An 18,657-nucleotide genomic window follows, 5' to 3' on the forward strand; every position below is an offset into this window, starting at 1 on the left:
AAAATTTCTGTAGAATTTCTAGGTAAAGAAGAGGACGACCTTTCAGAGGAGTAGGTATAGTTGCTGACAAGGGCAGTATGTAAAACACTGTCCCTTACCCCAGGCTCACACTCCACCTCTCTGGCTAAACTGTCAATGTCAACAGAGCACACGGGCAGTTTTCTCCCTGCATCTAAATAGCATTCTCTGGAACAAAATAATTCCAGTGAAAATTGACAAAACCTCTTCTTTGAAAGCTGTGTCTGTCTTGATAAGGGCTGAATTCTTCCATATTACTCTGCTCTGCTCTTCCTAGTATAATTCTAATGCATTCATACAATAAACTTTAGGAACTAGAAGAATCCAGCACCTATTCTCCTCTCAACTGCACAAATGACATTGTAGTGTAACTCCATTAATAGCAGATGAATTGGCTGCTAATTTTATACTTGCTCATAAGCGGTATTGTTTTTTTCCCCCCAATCTTCTATATATGCTTTTTTGAAATGGAGTTTATGGAGTAACTTTTCTGTCTCACTGAGGTCAGAAAAGCTTTACTGTTGACTACTGTTAACATGGGCTAGCTGGGCATGTTTTGTGTCACTGAGTGCTGAATAATTTTACCTACAAATTCATTGAAGTTTTTCACCTAGAGAGGCAGTTTTAAGCCTGGCTAAATATGTAATTGGCCACTGTTATCATTCTATTATCTCAGTGCTGCCTTGTGTTCGAGCAATGTCCTCGTTTCATGAATATGTATTTTTCATTAATGCCCTTGTAATACACTTGTAATTGCCTTTACCCATGGGGTAGTAATTTTTCAAACTTTTTCAGGTTTAACTTGTTTTTTTTCTAGTATTCAGAAGTGTTCATTTTCAGAAGTGTTCTTTTAATATCCTCAGCATTAAGAGAAATTGAAATTCAGGAGGATATCCTTGCCATCAATTTGAGGTTACCTCAGGCACCTAATTAATGGTTGCTAACATGACTCAAATCATGGAAATTTAGGTCCTGACGTAGTTAGTGGATTCAGTCAAGTAGCAGTTAGCTGGAATTTTATAGAAAAACTTTAAAGATATTTAAAGATATTATGATCAATGATGCTTCTTTGCCATTTCAGATATACCAGTGGGAGGCAGAAGAAAAACCTTTTTTTGCTATTTCTTTAATTAAGCTAAGTATAATGAGAATAAATCTAGCAAACAAGGGAAACCAATTCCTTCCAAGAAAACATTTTAAAATATATAAACTTAATTTCATAATCAATGGTACACTATGCAAGGGTTGTGCAGTGTGAAAGCACATTGTAGGGAGTTAATAAGCAGAAAGCTGTAAGAATTTGGATGACAAATATAAAAATGAAATCTCTATTTTCCTACTAGGTAGTGCTACATCCAGATAGTGACGTTTCTCTGTTTCATGCTGCTGCTGCTAAAAAATTATAATCCAAGTGTGTCTCCCCAGGAAAATCCTTACTGACATCCGAATCAGACCCTCTGCCAAGACGCAGAAGTTTTGATTTGCTGCTGAGAATGAAAATATTATTGCTGCTCCGAAGCTAAGCGAAAAGCCAAAAACCTTTTGAAATATTGGAAGAAAGTAGGGACATCAGAAGTTTCCAGTTGCAGAATTGATTGTAACCCTTGTAACCCAATACACGTGTGTGGCACATTGTGGGAAGGCCTAAGTGAGCTTCCTGCCGCCTGCGTTAGCGAGAGAGCCGTGAGCTCGTGAGCAGCGCCCAACCTGTGGCACTGGAGCTCGCCTCTCAGGGAGGTATCATGTTAACTGTGTTTTCATACATGGCTCCTGTGTAGGAAGAGTGAGACAGCTTTATGCAATCATTGGAGTTTTAGAAAGATTTATGCGTGATACTGCCTTGGTATGAAGGCAAGGTGCTGCAGATGAGACAGCAGCACCTGATCTGACCTGCTCCAAAGTTCCTTAAGGACTAAAGAAGGAGCACTATGACTGAGCAAGATCCCATAATCACACCTAGAACAGCAATTCCTCTTTTCTCTTTTAAGGTGGGGGAGTTATGATACATTACTGCCTACTGATCTGCTTCATGTTCTGGATAAATGATGAAAAAAACTCTTTAGCCCACAGTGGTGTCTGCGAATTACTCATATTTGATGGCAAAACCTTTGTCTTTAGTTACATTTTTTTCCTAAAATGGTGATTGCAAGACTTTGTGACTGTAACATCCTAGAAAATGAGAATCCTCCTGACTTTCAGCATGTTTTATATAGTTTGACATGCCTGGAAACCAGCATATCAGCCTCCAGCTGAGTCACCGACTGGAATGATCTAAGAATCCATGACTTTCACAAGCTTCCAGTCCTTTTGTCTCATTTTAGTAAGACTGAGAATCCTGAATGTCTCGATTTAAAGTTCTCCACGCTCGCTTTTTATCATGGGAGAGTAACACATGTTAACAGCTCTGGAAGTGAGGGCTGCCTATGTAGAGGTAACAGGAGGTAAGGCCAGAAGTCTGCATTCTCTCCAAAGTAGGGCAGAATGGTAGTGACAAGCAAACTGAAAGTTGCCTCCAGCTGTGATTCTTCCAAGGCTCTGTGTGAAGATATGTTACTAAAATATAAACTGCAGCTGAAATAGAAGCATAGTGCAAAAGCTCAAAATATTTTTTTCTAAGGTGTCATACTGCATAGAGATGATGATAATGACTGTTCATAAAGTCCTTGCTCAGGTTGTGTCTTCCATTTGTTTTCAAAACTGAATGTTTAATCTTTAGCAATAGACTTCTCAGTGAAGGAATTGCCAGATCTCCAGAGTTTTCAGTTATTTTTTATTTATTTATTTTTTAATTCCTCCATCGATAGCAAAATTGACATACTAATTGCATGAGAGCAGGATTCTTAATTTATGTCCTATCTTTGAAAGAACAGGAAATATTTAGATAAGCAGCATGTTTTGGCTGTGCAAAGGTTTGTCAAGGATGTAAAAATCTTTGAGGTTTAAGTTTGAAGAAGGGGACTAAAGGCTTTTTTTTTTTTTTTTTTTTTTTTTTTTTGGCAACACAAATATTGTTCTTATATTTACTCTAGGGGCATGCAAGGAACAGTCATGTGACTAAAAACTAATACACTGAGTTTTTTTGGTTCATTGTGTTCTGGAAAAAAATCAGCATATTTCCTATGGTACCTCAGCAGAATGACTGCAGCACACGGTTGATTCTATAAAATACATGAACGTAAATGAAGCTATTTACAGGAATAATGCTACTGAAGTTACTGTGGCTGAAGAGTGTGAATTCCAGATACTTCTGGCACCAAAATTTGTCTGTGCAGGCAGCCTGTGCTTAGATTGAGACTAAGACTGCAAGTCTGATCTTTACATGCACTTGGGGACATAGATCTTCCTCTAGAAATGATCATAAAGCCTCTGACAAGAGGGAGCAATCAGTTTTCTCTGCCTGAAGCTATCCCTGCAGAAGCAGAGGGTTTTGCTAAAGGCTGCCCCAGGTGTTGGGTCCCTGGATTCTGAGGGAAGGACAGGCTTCCCCTGTGGTTCTGCTATTAAATGGGAATGCATTTGTTCCAGAGCAGCCCCATGGATGCTCCTTGGACGAGCAGTGCTGGCAGGCAGCAGTTTTGCCTGTCGGGTTGCTCTCCGGGCCTCCCCGCAGCACCCACCCGTGTGCCCTGGGAGGTCCCTGAGCGCCCCGTGACACACGGCACGCGGTGAAGCTGCGCGCCGTGAGGCAGGGCCCTCGACGCGGGACCTGCGCGCCGTGAGGCAGGAATCAAGTAACTGTTTGTGGCAGGTGATTCTTTGCTTGTGTTCATGCAATAGCTATATAAAAGCTGAAAGGAATATGAAAATGATGCAGAAGCAGCTCTATTGGATGTATTAGCTAGCTTCCATGCTCGAGGGAATGCAATGAGAAGAATGGCATGGGGAGACTGTCTGCAAAAACAGTGTGCCCCCGCCAAGTGCTTTGAGTGCATGTCTCTGGTTGGCTGCTGCTCCTTGTGTGTGTGTGTGTGTGTGTGTGTGTGTGTATATATATATTTGTCTAAATAGGAAAAGGCACAGCAGTGCAAGTACAGGAAATCCTAGGTGGGTACCGCACACAGGAGTAGGGCTGTGGGGATTGTAGGGAAGGTACTGAGGCAAGTTTAAAAGAAACTTTTGTTGTCCAGATCCAAACAAGCTTTGTAGTGCATGAAGCACCTGTGGTTTCTGTAGTGCTGCATGTGAGTTTTGCTTAAGCCCCATGTAAAGGAGCTTTCTATATTGGGGCTCATGGGGAAATTTTTAAAAAGCAGTTTTGTGATTGCTCCCTCTTAGTTCCTGCATGCAGGTAACCAGTTTCCTCGTAATGTGTGAATGTTAGTGATTACTTTGCTATTTAGATGTGTAGAAGATGGCACAAATTAATGAATGTTCAGCAAAAATTTGTCCATAGGCTGAAATCCCGGCCAGATTAGATACAACTTTTAATCTGGTAAATGAAACACCCGAAACACTACAGTTTGACCCTCAGCTCTAGCAGCAGTGTAGCTTGCAGGGTGCCTTTTCAAGGTGAAAATGCTTTCTTAGGAACTTCATAATAGTGTTTTTCTGCATGCTTTTCTGAATTATACTTTTCCTAATTGATTTGTGCTGTGTAACCATTGCAGTTTACTTTTAAAGCAGTATTCACAAAAACATATCAAGAAATAAAAGCCTATTAAAAACAATCCCACAGGTTGGGCTATACCTTGATTAATAAGAAATTAACTGTTTCATCTTTTTGAATTTATGTTCTTATGGTTAGTCATGATGTAGCGAGTACCATTTGCTGGTTTTGGTTTCCTAAGTATTGCATAAATACTGTAAATGGAACATCTTTATAAATAATAAACTATGTACTATTCTGTTGCAAGGCAAAGATGTTTGCAAGGCAAGGATGTTTGGTAGCAACCTCTCTAATGTGTATTGCTGATGGATAAGGGTGGCCCAAATGCCACAGGCTTAAAGGACTTTGTTCTTTCTGTGCAGAATGCAATTAGTTATTACCCCCAAATGGTGAACTTAAAAATGACAAGGTATTGACAGGAAAAAAAATGTTAGTTTTTGTTATTTGCAAAGAGCTCTACCTGGAAATTGCATTGGGAAGACTCTTCCTTGTAGGTGATCGGTTCTGGAGGACTCTGTAAGCATTGAGGTGTCTGACACTGCTCACGTGCTCTGAAAAGAATTTCAGGAGTAAATCAAAGGATCTCCTGTGACAGCTAGAACTAGATGTCTAATATCTGAACTTCTCACCTCTATGTGTTCAAATCTGTGCCAACTCTTCTGAGTTTTAAAAATAAAACAAATAAACCCCAATTAACTTAAGCTAGCAACCAGTAAATCCTGGTTCGTACAGGCAAGTATTTAATTTAAAAAAAAAAAGGCGATAGAATGAGAACAATCTATATGCATAAGAGCATTTTTAATACGTTTCAAAATGATTACTAAAACTTAATAATATTAAAGCAAAATAGATACTTTTATGCATTTCACTCCTACTTGCAAGCAAGCCCGCTGATCTTGCCACCCAGAATTTCTAGCCGACTTGGGAGCCGGGCTCTGGATTCCTCACCAAGCAATAAGTATTAGATCACGCTTAATCCTACTTTGCTTTTTCCTTAATCTTGCACTGCTGTGTATACCGAGGAAAGTGAATGCAAACTGACTGTATAGTGCTGCCTAAATCCAATTCTTGATTATCTTGTGTTTGTTATTGGGCTTGCACATACACATCATTCACTTTGCTGACTGAGTGGGACAGAGGAAGAAACTTGCTCTTATGATGACGCTCAGACATTTATTCCTGGGTTTAAACAGCGACTTTGGGGACCCTCTTGATAACTCAGAGGTTATCATGTGAGGCATAAACAACACTTTGTATCTGCAGTGTTTAATCAGGTGTGGTAGTTCTGCCTACGCTGTGTATAATAACATGCAGTCTAAGGGAATTTATGTGGGTGTTCCTAAGCTTTTGCAAAGTGCCAGTAATGTGTTTGAACGCATTTTCTAAATAGGAGATTTGGAAAATGCCCACTGTTCTTCCACTGTATGTGTAGCACCTAATACTGAACTTAGATGCAGTTTTAATGAGTAATAAACAGCAGTTGAAGATCAATTGTTTTCATTATAATCTGATGTTTAAGATGCATCATGTTTTGCTTTGCTGCTTAAAAATAAGGTACTGTCGATCAGAAAAGAACTAATTTGAATAAGTTAGTCAACTTTGATGATCAGGCCGTAGTTTTAAAAGTAGTACATTTTCAAGCAAAATTAGAGGGAGTCTTTTCTGTCCTTGAGGGTATTTCAAAAGTAACTTGAATTTCAGGTTGTGCAAGAAGCTGAGATGCAGTAGCCATCATTTCCCTTTCTGAAGATTAGGCAGCTGGTGAAGTCATGACTGTTTATGTTCATTGTAAGACTGAATTTGCCTGACAGATTTTTCAAGAAATCTAATATCAACTTCATACTTCAGCCTATTTTGAATCCTCATGACTGTTTTCTGCATACTTAAATTCCCCTGTAAGTTTTGTCTGTGGCACTCGCCACAAACTCCACCAAAGCAAAGCATCTGTGTTGTTCCATTCCTGAGATAGATATTCTTTAGCTCTCCATAGAGAAGCTTTCCTGCACATATAACTGGGGAACCTTTGTGATTCTTCAAGGTGAAAACAACTGTATAAATATAGCTGACAGTTTAGGCCTTTGCAACCTTCACCTTTGAGACACAAACAGACCTTTTTCTGTCCTTCATTTAATCACCTTTGGCTTCTGTTTTTCTCACTTGAGAAATCTGTTCATCGTGGTCCATCTGTCAACGCTTCAGAAGGACAAAGTATCTTGACCCCCAAGAGCCACCTGTGCATCTTGTTCCTGCCTGTTGTGTGTCTAATGCTTCTGATTGCCATGGGACCTGCCACTGTGATGGGGAGCACACTCTGCTCTTTTTTTCTCCCCAGAGTTAGTTGTCTTTTGGGGGGTATATGTTTGAAAAGGTATCATTATTTTTTATTTCAGGTCTGCACTGCTGGTGGAGTAACATGCTGCAGTTTTGTTTTTGTGATGTTGAAGAACTGTGCAAAGGCAAACATACCTGTGCAGTTTTTTGTCCTTTACAATATGTTTGGAGGCAAGTACACAGCTCAAGATAAAAAAATTAAAATCTTCCCCATAGCACTTATGTTGATTTTTAATTAAGAAGTGTGGTTTATGAAACTTGGATTAGAACCAGGTTTCTCTGATATTAGCTTTATTGCCTTTTCCGTTTGGCTAAAGGTAGAGAGTGAGGAAGACTGAGGGTACCAGGTACTAATGAAGAGAGGCTGTTTTCAAATGGTAAAGATATTTAGCAGGTGAGCTTTAGATAGGACTTCACTTGTAGGAAATACACTTTAATCTGAAAGCATTGATTTTTGCTGTTTACTTTTCAGACAACTTTTATTTCTTTAAATGTTAGAGTCCATCTGCTTCCTTGGTGGATTGTGCAGAGGGAGCATGAACCACAGACTGACAACAAGTTACAACTGTGAAGAGTAACAAGTCGGACAAGATGACAATGAATGGAAAGAGCTTTAAGGAGTAGGCAGAGGAACAGGAGAAAATGAGGATAGGCCTAAGCGGAAGCACAAAAAAATAGTGTAAAGCCTGAGGTCTTGTTTGTGTTTTAAATAGTAACTTTTAAAAAATATATATTCTGAAAGGTCTCACATTTCTCACTGTTTTTGATTTCATTTGTTTTCTGTGGTTTTAGTTACTAGAGCAGGAAACTAGAAGCCATTAATCATGCAGATAGGATGTTTCTAGGGATTTTTGGAATCCTCAGAGGTAGTAGCTTAACATTTACGTCGACAAAACTATTTCTTTGCAACTTCAAGTTCTTATTTTGTGTCTCAAGCACTTCAGCGAAACAGCTGTACTTCTGTGCTTTACTGGAGTAACTGCCCATCTAGTGTACTAATAAGATCTTGCCCAAAGAAATCAAGTAAAAAGTCTATCAGAAGTCATGCTCTATTTCAGCTTTATCACAAATTTAAGAAATTTAAGATGACTACTATTTAAAGGATTTCATAGAAACTAAAAAATATAGTACACATTAAAAACATCAGTTTGCATTAAATAAAAAACAGTGAACTTTATTTTAGCTCTGGTATATCTGTGAAATGTTATGACACAAAATCCTCTTCCCATATGCCAAACTGCTGCAAATGTTTTAATAATAGTAAGAAAATATATTTTGTTATTATGAAGCTGCTATTTCAATAAACTAGAGAATTAGGTCACAAAGCACAAGTCAGAATCGTGTCTCCATCATTTAGAGATGTTTGGCTTTTCAGAGTGCTATCATTTTCCTCAATGTTTACAAGCCTGGGGTATTTTTTTCCTTGAAAGCGACTCGAAGTTGATGAATCTAGCTGAGCATTTATGCATCAGCAAGCAACAGGACAGAACATAAATTATCATATATTCATTAAGTAAATTAAACATGACACCTTCGGGGCTGTGACTTGAAAGTGCTGTAATGTAAATGAGATAGATACAAAGAAAGTTAGTGGGAGACAAACAGTGAATGTTTTTGCACAAACTAAGTAGCTCTGTCGTGTGGCAAAGAAGGTAGGTGACTTCTAAGCTTCCATTTGCTGTCTGTCTGAACCTTCAGACATATAAATTGTTTTTAATCATCATCTGCCTAACTAGAAAAATAAACATGGATAGTCCTCAAAACTTTTGTTCAAAAAGTTTAATTGCAGTTTCAAATATACAGCTTGTCTCAAATGTTAACACAAATAATTCATTTTATCATGTTAGTATTGGCCAAAGTACTTGCACCAAAAGTATAACAAAGGTGGTCATCATCAATAACAATTTTATAGACTATGGAGGGGTTTGACTCCGTTTTGACAACTGTTCCCATTTAGTGTGAGTCTCATCTTCTCTGTAAGTTGTGCGTCCTGATACCAGTTTTGTGCTGGTTATGACAGCACAGAACATAGTATAGTTTGACAAAGAGGTGAGAAATAGCAACCATGTGTTTGTATTGAAATTTAGTGTTCGTATTGAAATTTAGTGTTCGTGACAGTTTTGCCTGTTGTATAAAACCTTAATGGTGTTCAGGATAGATTTCATAAAATGGCTGCTTTTAATGTCAAAATTCACACGCTTATCTCCAAAGTGTGTCAAACCAGTCCTTGTTAGGTAGTTCATTAAGTAATACAGCCTAATACAGCTCTAGTGACTACTTCCTAATGGGTTGCTCTTGTGTAAAGAGTGAAAACCTTCTCCAGGAAATGACAGCAATCCAAACTGCTCATCTTCCTGCTTGGCTTGCACATGGAGTGTGAAACAAGGCAGGCTATGGAGATAGACGTTATCTGATCTACTACTGGAAAATATTATAGTAAGACTTCTTAATAAGCTACATCTTGAAAGATTTATAAAAACTGTCACCCGCTGTGAAAGGCAGTGTGGGGGAGGGGGTTGGAGAGTCAGAAAATGGCATTAACTGGAGAGAGGGAATATCCCTCCTTTTTATTCTGTGCGTTTAGCCATGCATCAATGTCAGTGCTGCCTTTACATGGTAACAGTGTTATTAATATTCATCACTGTACTGCTTTAAATTTGCAGATAAAATGAATTGGCCAGCAGAGACCAAAAACACCCCCCAAGTACAGTTGTGCACTGCTTATTTCAGTTACAGATCTGAAGAAAGAGTGCTGGCATCACATAGAGAAGAGTTTTCGAAGGTGAGTTGTACGTATGGCTAATGGAAAGTTTTGATGAATTTTTAAACACAGCAGTTACTGCTGAGGAAGGAAGGAGTGGGAACAGGGATTAGAGAATAGTTTACTCCCTGGTCTACTGACATCAGGCCGGGACCAAAGGATTTCCTGTGAAACTTTTGAAGACTCAAGAATATTTAATTGCAGCGGTCAATTTATGGCTTTGTGAAGCAGAAAAAACTAACATGGTAGTGCAAAACTGAGCTACCTGTTTGGCATCAAATCCGCACACAGATAGCATATTCTGTAGCTAGAGACTCCTTTCAACTGAAATTGGATAAATCTGCACTGTACAAGGGGTGGGGTGGAGAAGAGGTATCATGGCAAGAGCTCTTTAGCAACAAGTATGGCACTCCAGCCACTTTGTTTCTTTTGCAAGATTGATTAGGAGTTTTCTGTTCACTTACATTTCCAATGAAAAGGTATGCTTTAAAATCTGAAAATGCAGGCATCTCAGTCTATCTTTGGAATTTCATCTGCTGATACTGGACAGGGCTCTTTTTGATCTTGTTGTGATTCTACGTTGTCCTTATATCAGCTGTTTTCACAATGTCAAAGAAATAGAAAGTAGTCACTGGATTATTGGGCCAGAAAAGTATTGTTCTGTATAAATAAGAATGATATGAAAATTTAAGGTTAGTTATGATGTGAGATGACTGCATAGCCAGCTATTCAAGTATTACATTTATTTTCTTATCTCCAGGACTGAATCTATTTAAGGAAAATAATTCTTTTTCCCCTAAAGGCCATGAATCTTCTGTGCTCCTCAGAGTACACTGAAGGTTAAAGAGCAAATAAATAGTGAGGAGTTTCATCCCTTTCTCTGTGTCCTCCTTACAAAAAAAGGAGGAAGACAGCAGCAAATGTTTAGCTTCACTTTTTGGAGAACTGAAGTACTCATGCTTCAGGATATCCTGCGGCTTTAATCAGAGGATCACTTGATGCCCACATTGATCATGAGATCAGACCCAGCTTGCATGCGTGTGTGCGTGCTGCTTGCTGTAATGGCATGAAGGTGGTAGCAGTTGGGCAGCATATGCTGCTAATCTGCTGCATGGTTTCAGTGAATTTGCCCATTAATGCTGTGCATAAATAAAGCTTCATGGTGACTGATGGGGCTGGACACTTTCTTACAGCGTATGGCTTATGGATTTCCAGGTATTTTGATTTTCTTTTTGGGTGGATAAATAAATCAGTCTAGCTTTGATTCAGTCTATCCTGTTAGTATAGGAACAGCTGTGTATGATTCATAACCTCCTTAGAGTTAAATTGCATTGATATCTGAGATATATTTTCAGTCATTTGGTATGATCAATATACGCATACGGTGTTTTTCTGAAAATGCCTTTAAAAATATAGTAAACACAGTGTTAATTCTGAAGGAAGTTTACAGCCAAGGCAATATGTAGCCACATGTTGTCTAGTGCTTTGGCTGTTATATATTATGGTGTGTATTTTGTCCCTATTACATTTGGCTAACACTTATATTCTTATTTCCTAAGTACCTTATTTCCTTATATTCCTTATTTCCCTCATATTTTTAAGTGAGGGAGAGATTCTGTCACTTGTAATTGTTCTGTGTTATTGCTATGAGTATTTTATGACATTGTCAGTGTTTCTGCAACAATATAGCAGATATTTGCTGCAAGCAAAACAAAATGGATGGATCAACTTAAATATTACTTAAATACTCAAGTGCTCTGCAGCAAATATATAATTTGGTTGTGTTTTGTGTCTATTTATATTCATTTAACTTCCACTTTGTCATGATTACCTGTGGGATGGCAAACACAGGATGATAGCGCTAGCGCAGTTTGAAGTACTCGGTTTTGTAGCTGACCCAAAGTGTGGGGTGAGATGGGGAGGTCTGTTCAGAGACCTACGTGTGCCCTGACTGCTTCTCCCTGTGACTGAGCAAACAGGTTTGCAGCTCTTGTTTACCAGCCTGCTGAACAGTCCTAGCAGTGTTTGTTAGGATAGCATGGAAGGAACAAAGCAGTAAGGAAAAGAATAAGCTAAAATAAGAGTTATGGAAGAAAAGATGCTGAAGGAAAAGGAGGAGATAAATGGAAAAAGAATGTGCCAGGGTAGAATAAGCAGCTATAATGTAGCACAGGAGGAGCACAAGGGTCAAGTACTCAGTCAGTTGTGACCAAAAAAATATATAGTGAAACTAGAGTGTTCTCTAAATGGGTGAATATTCCTGTCTTGGTTTCTCCTACCTGGAGTTTATAGGTGATGTGAAACTCTGAATGATCATTTCTTTTAATTGATGATCATCTGGAAGGCCCATGATTCGGTCTCTGATAGACACGTAAATAGCCTGCCCAACAGCACTTAGCCCTTTTAATAGAATATGGATTTTTTTTATGGATGCCACAGTTTCAAACTGGTATGTATAAAGCATAGCCAGAAGCCAGATTCCATTACTTTGCTCTTTTAATTGCCTGAGTGATGTCTCTGCATTCTCTTACCGGTTGTGGGACTAGTGCATTATTCTGCTTTTAAAATCTGTATTTGATACCACAAAGCTTTACAGTTTAGTACTGCTGTCCGTGCTCTAGGGGCAAAAAGGAAGAAAAGGCTGCTAGAAAATCTTAGTCATGATCAATAAACAACCACGTTTATCAGCTTCTCTCATCATGACAACAAACAGGTTGTCTTGTTATAAGTGTCTGTCTTGCCGTTGTACAACAGAAACGGTCAGAGGGAGGTAGTGCTGCGCTGAGGTCTCGAGCTCATCTCACTGTAAATGTTCAAAAATCCGCAGTGATGTTAAACTTCAATGACCCTTATTTGAACAATGGCAATGTGGATGAAGTGCAGCCTGTCATAAAAAGAATGGACTTTACTGCTAGCTTCAGAGCTTGAGGGAGTTGAAAGTGGTTATTTTCAGCATCTAGTTTTTTTGCAAAACACAAAACATGTAATTACTAAACAGTGATGGACTAATGTTTAGTGAAAATAATAAAGCGATGAAGAAATTGGGAACACTTTGTGACTCAACTGCCTGCTCCATTCTCCCCCCAGGCAGCCCTCTGCATACATCCACACCTGCTCTGTTTCTCTGCTTTGCCTATGTATGTCACCAATAGTTGTATAATGGAGTGTGTAACCTTTGTTAATCAGCTCCAAACTCTCCTTCCTTCCTCACACACATCTCTGTTTTAAGGCAGAGCTTTGGAAATGTACATTCAGTTGCATAGGACTCATTGAAGTTTTTGCTCCTGGCCCAAGAGCAGAGCGATAAGTGGTGGTTTCTTTGTGACTCCAGATCACAGCCTCTCTCCCAGTGGGACAGCATGCCTAAACTCAAGGCTTGTGGAACACCCAGAGATTAACCTTCATTTTTCAGGATTATACTTGACATTTAGATAGATTCTTCTTTGTAAGAACTTCAAAGTTACTCAGACTTAACAAAATGCACCTCACAGTAGCTCTGAGAGGTAATTATTATACCCACATTGTGGATAAAATGAGCTACAGAAACTGAAAATCATTCTTGAGCAGGGCATAAGTAGAAGATCTGTGCACTGGCTAAGTGAGTCATGATTTAAGTGGTCAATGCTTCTGTGCCCACTCTCAGCACGGGGTGAATTTCTTCCCAAGGTGACAAAAGTTAAAAGTTTCAGCAGTTATTTGCCATATGTGTCACTGAGCCACTTCTGGTCATGTTCAGAATTTCTGAGTATTCGCTGATACATCTGTAGTTAGAAGCAGCATAGGTTTTGTATTTGGTGAAAGATGCATTGAATTGGAATGCTGTTTTGTCACTGTTAATATTTTCAAATGATCAGCAAAGATAATCTTAGAATGATATTTAATTATTTTGCCTCCTTTAAAGCAACCTTTAAATTAGAGAAAGTTTACTCACATTTAAAATGAAAGAATAATTTTCCTTTCACGTGATAGGTATAACTATTTCTTCTGCTACCCACAGGATCATACAACTTCATTTGCTAATGAGAAAGCTTTTATTATACTCATTGTATTGGATGCAACACAATAATACAATTTTCTGTTATTTCCATAACATCTTTGAAAACAAGAGAACCGAAATGGCATGTTGAGTTTTTCTGGAAATATGTAAGGCCAGAGAACCATGAGCCATCCTCTGAGTGTTTTTATAGCAGAAGCCAAATAGCAACTACATCAAGCTTACCTAATATATAGCAGAACACTTGCTTTTGTTGTATATGCAAAGTATCCAACATAAATTCTGCTGATCTAAGGTGATCAGTGTGACTTTCTATTCTGTGGTTACTGATACTGGGTAAGGGACCATTGAATAGGTTGGCAGCCTAGACCTGCAGTCTTGTGAGGCTTGAATGGTTCAAGTTCAGTTCTCTCTTCTGCACAAAGTTACAGCCTGAGACAAGTCATTTTAGCTCTTTTCTGTTTCATAGTTCATGCTACTGTCTACTCCAAATGGATAATCAGAATTGATCTGGGGCCAGAATGTGTTGCAATAATAGATTGGGGCTGTGTAAAGTGTTTTTTTTTTTCTGAGCAGTGTTGATCATAGGCAGGCTGTTCTCCAGCATCTGCGCAGTGCAGCCTCAGGAATCCTGCTGCCTGCAGTGCTGGAGGCTTTCTAGCTGCAGAGGAGCCTTGGCTCTGCTTCATGAGTTGTGGTCCTTCGACAGCCTAATAAACTGGTTTGTAATTGGTTTTGCCAAGCTCTGTGCAGTGTTTTCTCATATGCACTGCGCAGCTAAATACCTTTACAAGGACTTTACAAGGAAAATAGAATAAAAAGCTAGGTGATTCCATATGATAGACAATGATTGATTTCAGATTCTTAACACAGAGTATCAAGGAAGATCAGTCTTATTTTCATATTCCTTTCAACAGTGTTGCCGGCCATGCCAAAAAGGGCATTTTCAGATTCTTTCACCCCAAAAAAAAGAGAGAGGGAAAAGTGGAGGAAGTAGGGCATAAGTATCTAAAAAGATCTGGTATTTTTTGGATGGCATGAGCCCGAATAAAGCTGCGAATAAAGGAAACATGCAGGTTCTTTTAATCTTAACCAAACACTAAAACTCTTAGGTTGATTCATATTATTTTATTAGTTTTATTTCTGTTATTTATCTATCACTAATAGTGATAGTTAAAATTATATCAGAAGGGTTCCCAAGACTTTAATGATCTAGCAAGAAGTGTTCAGCATTAGACTAGATTTAATGATATATAAAATAAGTAAGATTGAGTTGGAAGAGTCTTATTCTCACATCCTCTGACTTGTGTTTTCTTAAGCACTGCGTACACTTTAAAAACTAATCGTGGTGAAAGTAAATCTGCTAATCCAGGAAAGGATTATCACCATAAATTTGGTAGCGTTTGTACTATTTTGATAGAAGAATCACACCTACCACTGCACATCCATCAATCTGACTTCAAAAGCTCTGAGCTGTGCTATCTAACTCTGATTTCCACCCAGCCACACTTTTCTGACCTTGACAGAAGGCCAATGCAAACTTTCGGTAATGGTATAAAAGCAGATATCTCTTTTCCCTTTATCAGTTGTATAAGAACCAGAGCCAAATATTTACTGTTTGACAGCAGACTGGATATCTGATCTGCTAGTGAAGAAACACAGGGAAGGCTGTCTGGGCCTGTATCCCTTAGTGCGAGCCACTATCCCTCTACGCTGAACCGGGAACGTTGGCTGTGCAGACCAGCGGGGAGCAAGGCAGGCGGCCACGGCTGCTCGTGTCCCTGCTGCTTTGGGGACAAATTGGCTTGCTTCCATTTCCAAACGTGTTACAGTTTTCAAAAGTAATGACTAACAAGTATAAAGATACTTCGGGATGCAACAATATTAGTAAACAACTAATCCTATTGATTTTGTCAAAGTTTTAGCTGTGGTAGATTTTTGCGTCTTTTCTGAACTTGTCTGTCTTTCTGGTTTTAGCCGACTAAATATACTTAGGAGTGTAATCCTTACCTCCTGAGGATGCAGAGTTTTACTTGATCCCCTGACATGAATTTGAACTATGAAGAGTTTAAACAATTTCAGAAAATACATTCCTGAACAGAGAAAATATAGGGAACATAGAAGGTTCACCTTCTATGCCATAGCTGTTGTTAGTGGTGTCCAGTACGTAATTGTGGGATGATCATTCCTCTCACTTGAGTCTGTTGTACATTCAAAACTTCCAGTACACTTAAAAGGTTTTATTCCTCATTAGTTTCTCATAATTTAGTCTTTCTTTTATTTTCCTTTCTGACAATGTCAATGTCAAAAACTGAAAATACAATTTTCCACAAAAATAAATACACCCCTGCTGGAAGCTTGTAGCATTTCTAAATCTTTCTATAGTCAGTTGGTTTGGTGGGGCATTTAAGCTTTTAAGGTATTCAGCAAAGATTTTTCTTTCCGGCCAAAGCCAAGTTCTTTGGTCAAAGGTGAGAGTAATGGAGGGTGCAGCAACAACGAGCTTATTTGCATCAAATAAGGTCTGGGTAACCCAAGCTGAAGGGATGCTCTCCCTTCCTTTTTGCATTGCAATTTAGTAGTTTGACACTTTAAACCAATTATCATTTCTGCTTTTTTTTTTTTTTTTTTTTCTCTATGAAGTACTTTTGACACAGATCAATGCATTTCAATATCCCTTTATTTTTAATGGTGCAGCAGCATTAGATACTGACAGCTGGAAACCTTAATTGGTCTGATGACAGAAAAGTAATGACCATTTGCCATCACTTACTCTGTCTGACCTTGCATTTAATATCAAAGGGTGAATGTTCCTTTTTTTATTGGAAACCTTGAAATAGAGTGCAAGGTAGGTAGGAGTGATTCTTTTCTTGGAGACATCATACTGTTGTTACAAGGAATACTCATGTCTCAAAGTTCTCTTGTGTGTTTTTTACTTTTGGTTTTTTGTTTTGTTTTTAAAAATATAGATGGTTTGTTTGTGGTGATTATCCATAGCATTATTTGTATGCCTATCCATAACTTCTGCAATTCCATCAAATACTGACAAAAAAAAATGCATTGAGAGGATTATTAAATTGGTCTTATGAGTAGAGATTGGGTGTATAACTACTAAGCCTTCAGTGTTCTCCCATGAATTTCTGGCCGATCAAATGGCCCACACTTTCATCTCAAATTTGACATTTTTAGATTCTCAGTTCCTTTTGGTGTATTCTTAATTTTTTTTTTCTTTCAGAAAAAGATAAAATTCAAACATTCTAGTATCCAAATAATTGACTGTGAGCTCTTCATAACTACTAATTTCTACTGCTGCTCTAAAGACTGGTTTTCTTTATCAGCAACAGAGATTAGCAGTGTGTTTTCAAATCTTAATAAGTACATTAAGGTTTTGCTGATAGTTTCATAGTTTTTTTTATAGATTAAATGTTTGTATTTATCTAATTGACATATAGAGCTCCTTCTCATATGTTAATGCTTACGTCCTTTTAAAGGTGTGTAAACACTTGTTTTGGAATAAGCCTGCATTCCTTTTTCCTTGGGTGCAAGTATCTATCGTTCAGTCCAGTACTCAAATACAGATAGTCCTCAACAATATTGTCCCATTTGTCAGTGGGGGTAGTCTTACAAATTTGTTCTCTTTGGAAATTTTAATTTGGAAATTTCTCTATCAGTAAAAAGGACATAATGAGAATGGGAGGCTGGGCAGGGCAGACTTGAAGTTCAAAGAGACATTAGAGCGAAGCACACAAGGCTTCTGGAAGTGCTAAGGACACTGAAATAGGCAATATCTTTTTGAGTTCATGTTAACTAATCCACTGCTGTATTTCTAGGCAGTTTCATGTTGTGCTTCCAGAAAACCGCATAGAACAGGTCTTGACCGCTTCAGGATTAAATCTCTAAAATAAGAAGCTGGTAGTGCAGTAGATGTCAGGTTGAAAACTTTCCTGCTGTGATCCAAGTCGGTTAATTACACTGGGCTGCTTTGTAGTTCTCTTCTGCTCTCTTTGGGTATAATGAGTAGCTGCTTTTTTTTTTAAATCCTGTCTTGTCTGTGTGGTCAGTACCAAATGAATGTAGAATACTATCAGGTCAGAGCAGTAGAACTCTTCCTGTTATTTGGCAGAAATTTTGTTTTTCTACAAAATAGATTTTTTAAAAAATTTAATTTGTATGTCTACAAACTTACCTGAATTTTGTAGAAATATCTATGTAGGCTAGAGGCTAATGAAGAACTGCAGTAGTCAGAAGAAGTTGAAGTCCTGAAAAATAAAGGAGTTTAAGAGCATCTGTCATATCCAGAGCCGCAGATGGACAAGAGGTGCCTTTTGATTTCTCATTGCCGTGAATGCCTATTACTGTAACTTAGGCAGGCAATGTCTCATGCTACCTGCAGGATGCAAGCCATGCTTAATGGCAAGTGTCTTGGGTCTTACTAAAACCCTAGTAGGGGACAAAGTATGTTCTAAGGCTCCACTCCAACTGCTATATTACCTTTTTTGTGGAGAACAGTTACTGAAAGCGCTGTGATTCCCTGAGCTCTGGGATTTCCTTGCTTATCTCCACAGCATGGGGGTCTGTAGTATCTTGCAGCCTCTGCCTCATGAGGACAAGTCTTTAGAAGGTTAATTGTGTTCCCAGAGTTCCTTAAAACCCTTCTTGTATGTCTCAAACCTGCACCTCTTCCATCTCCTTTCTCGTTGTTTCACGCACCTTTGGCTATGATAGGGAATTTGGCTAGTGATCTGAAAAGCTTTGGGAAATGTCTGGGATTCAGGGAGCTATAATTGTGAGATATCATTTATTATGGTAGGATAGTTGATCTTCCCATGTTCCCATGTAGGTGTGTTTTTGTTTTACACTTGCATCTGCAAAGATTGATCAAAAACCTCTCTGTTAAATCCAGGGGTGTAGCTAATGGTCTAGGGAGGCAAAGAGACGAACCTGTCA

The 18,657-nt window shown here is 38.5% G+C and overlaps 1 protein-coding gene across 3 annotated transcripts in view; it reads left to right on the forward strand.

The window, feature by feature from the left end:
• Positions 1-18,657, forward strand: part of LRRC4C (leucine rich repeat containing 4C) — a 204,695-nt gene that overhangs the window by 50,116 nt on the left and 135,922 nt on the right. For all 3 annotated transcript variants that reach the window (XM_088525717.1, XM_088525721.1, XM_088525719.1), the window contains exon 2: positions 9,619-9,737. The gene's annotated coding sequence lies outside the window, so the exon portion shown is untranslated. The remainder of the gene's footprint in view (positions 1-9,618; positions 9,738-18,657) is intronic.

Source organism: Tinamus guttatus, unplaced genomic scaffold (assembly GCF_059628265.1).
Source record: "Tinamus guttatus ecotype Peru unplaced genomic scaffold, ASM5962826v1 Tinamus_guttatus_pri_ptg000240l, whole genome shotgun sequence".
In the NCBI taxonomy this organism is placed as follows: domain Eukaryota; kingdom Metazoa; phylum Chordata; class Aves; order Tinamiformes; family Tinamidae; genus Tinamus; species Tinamus guttatus.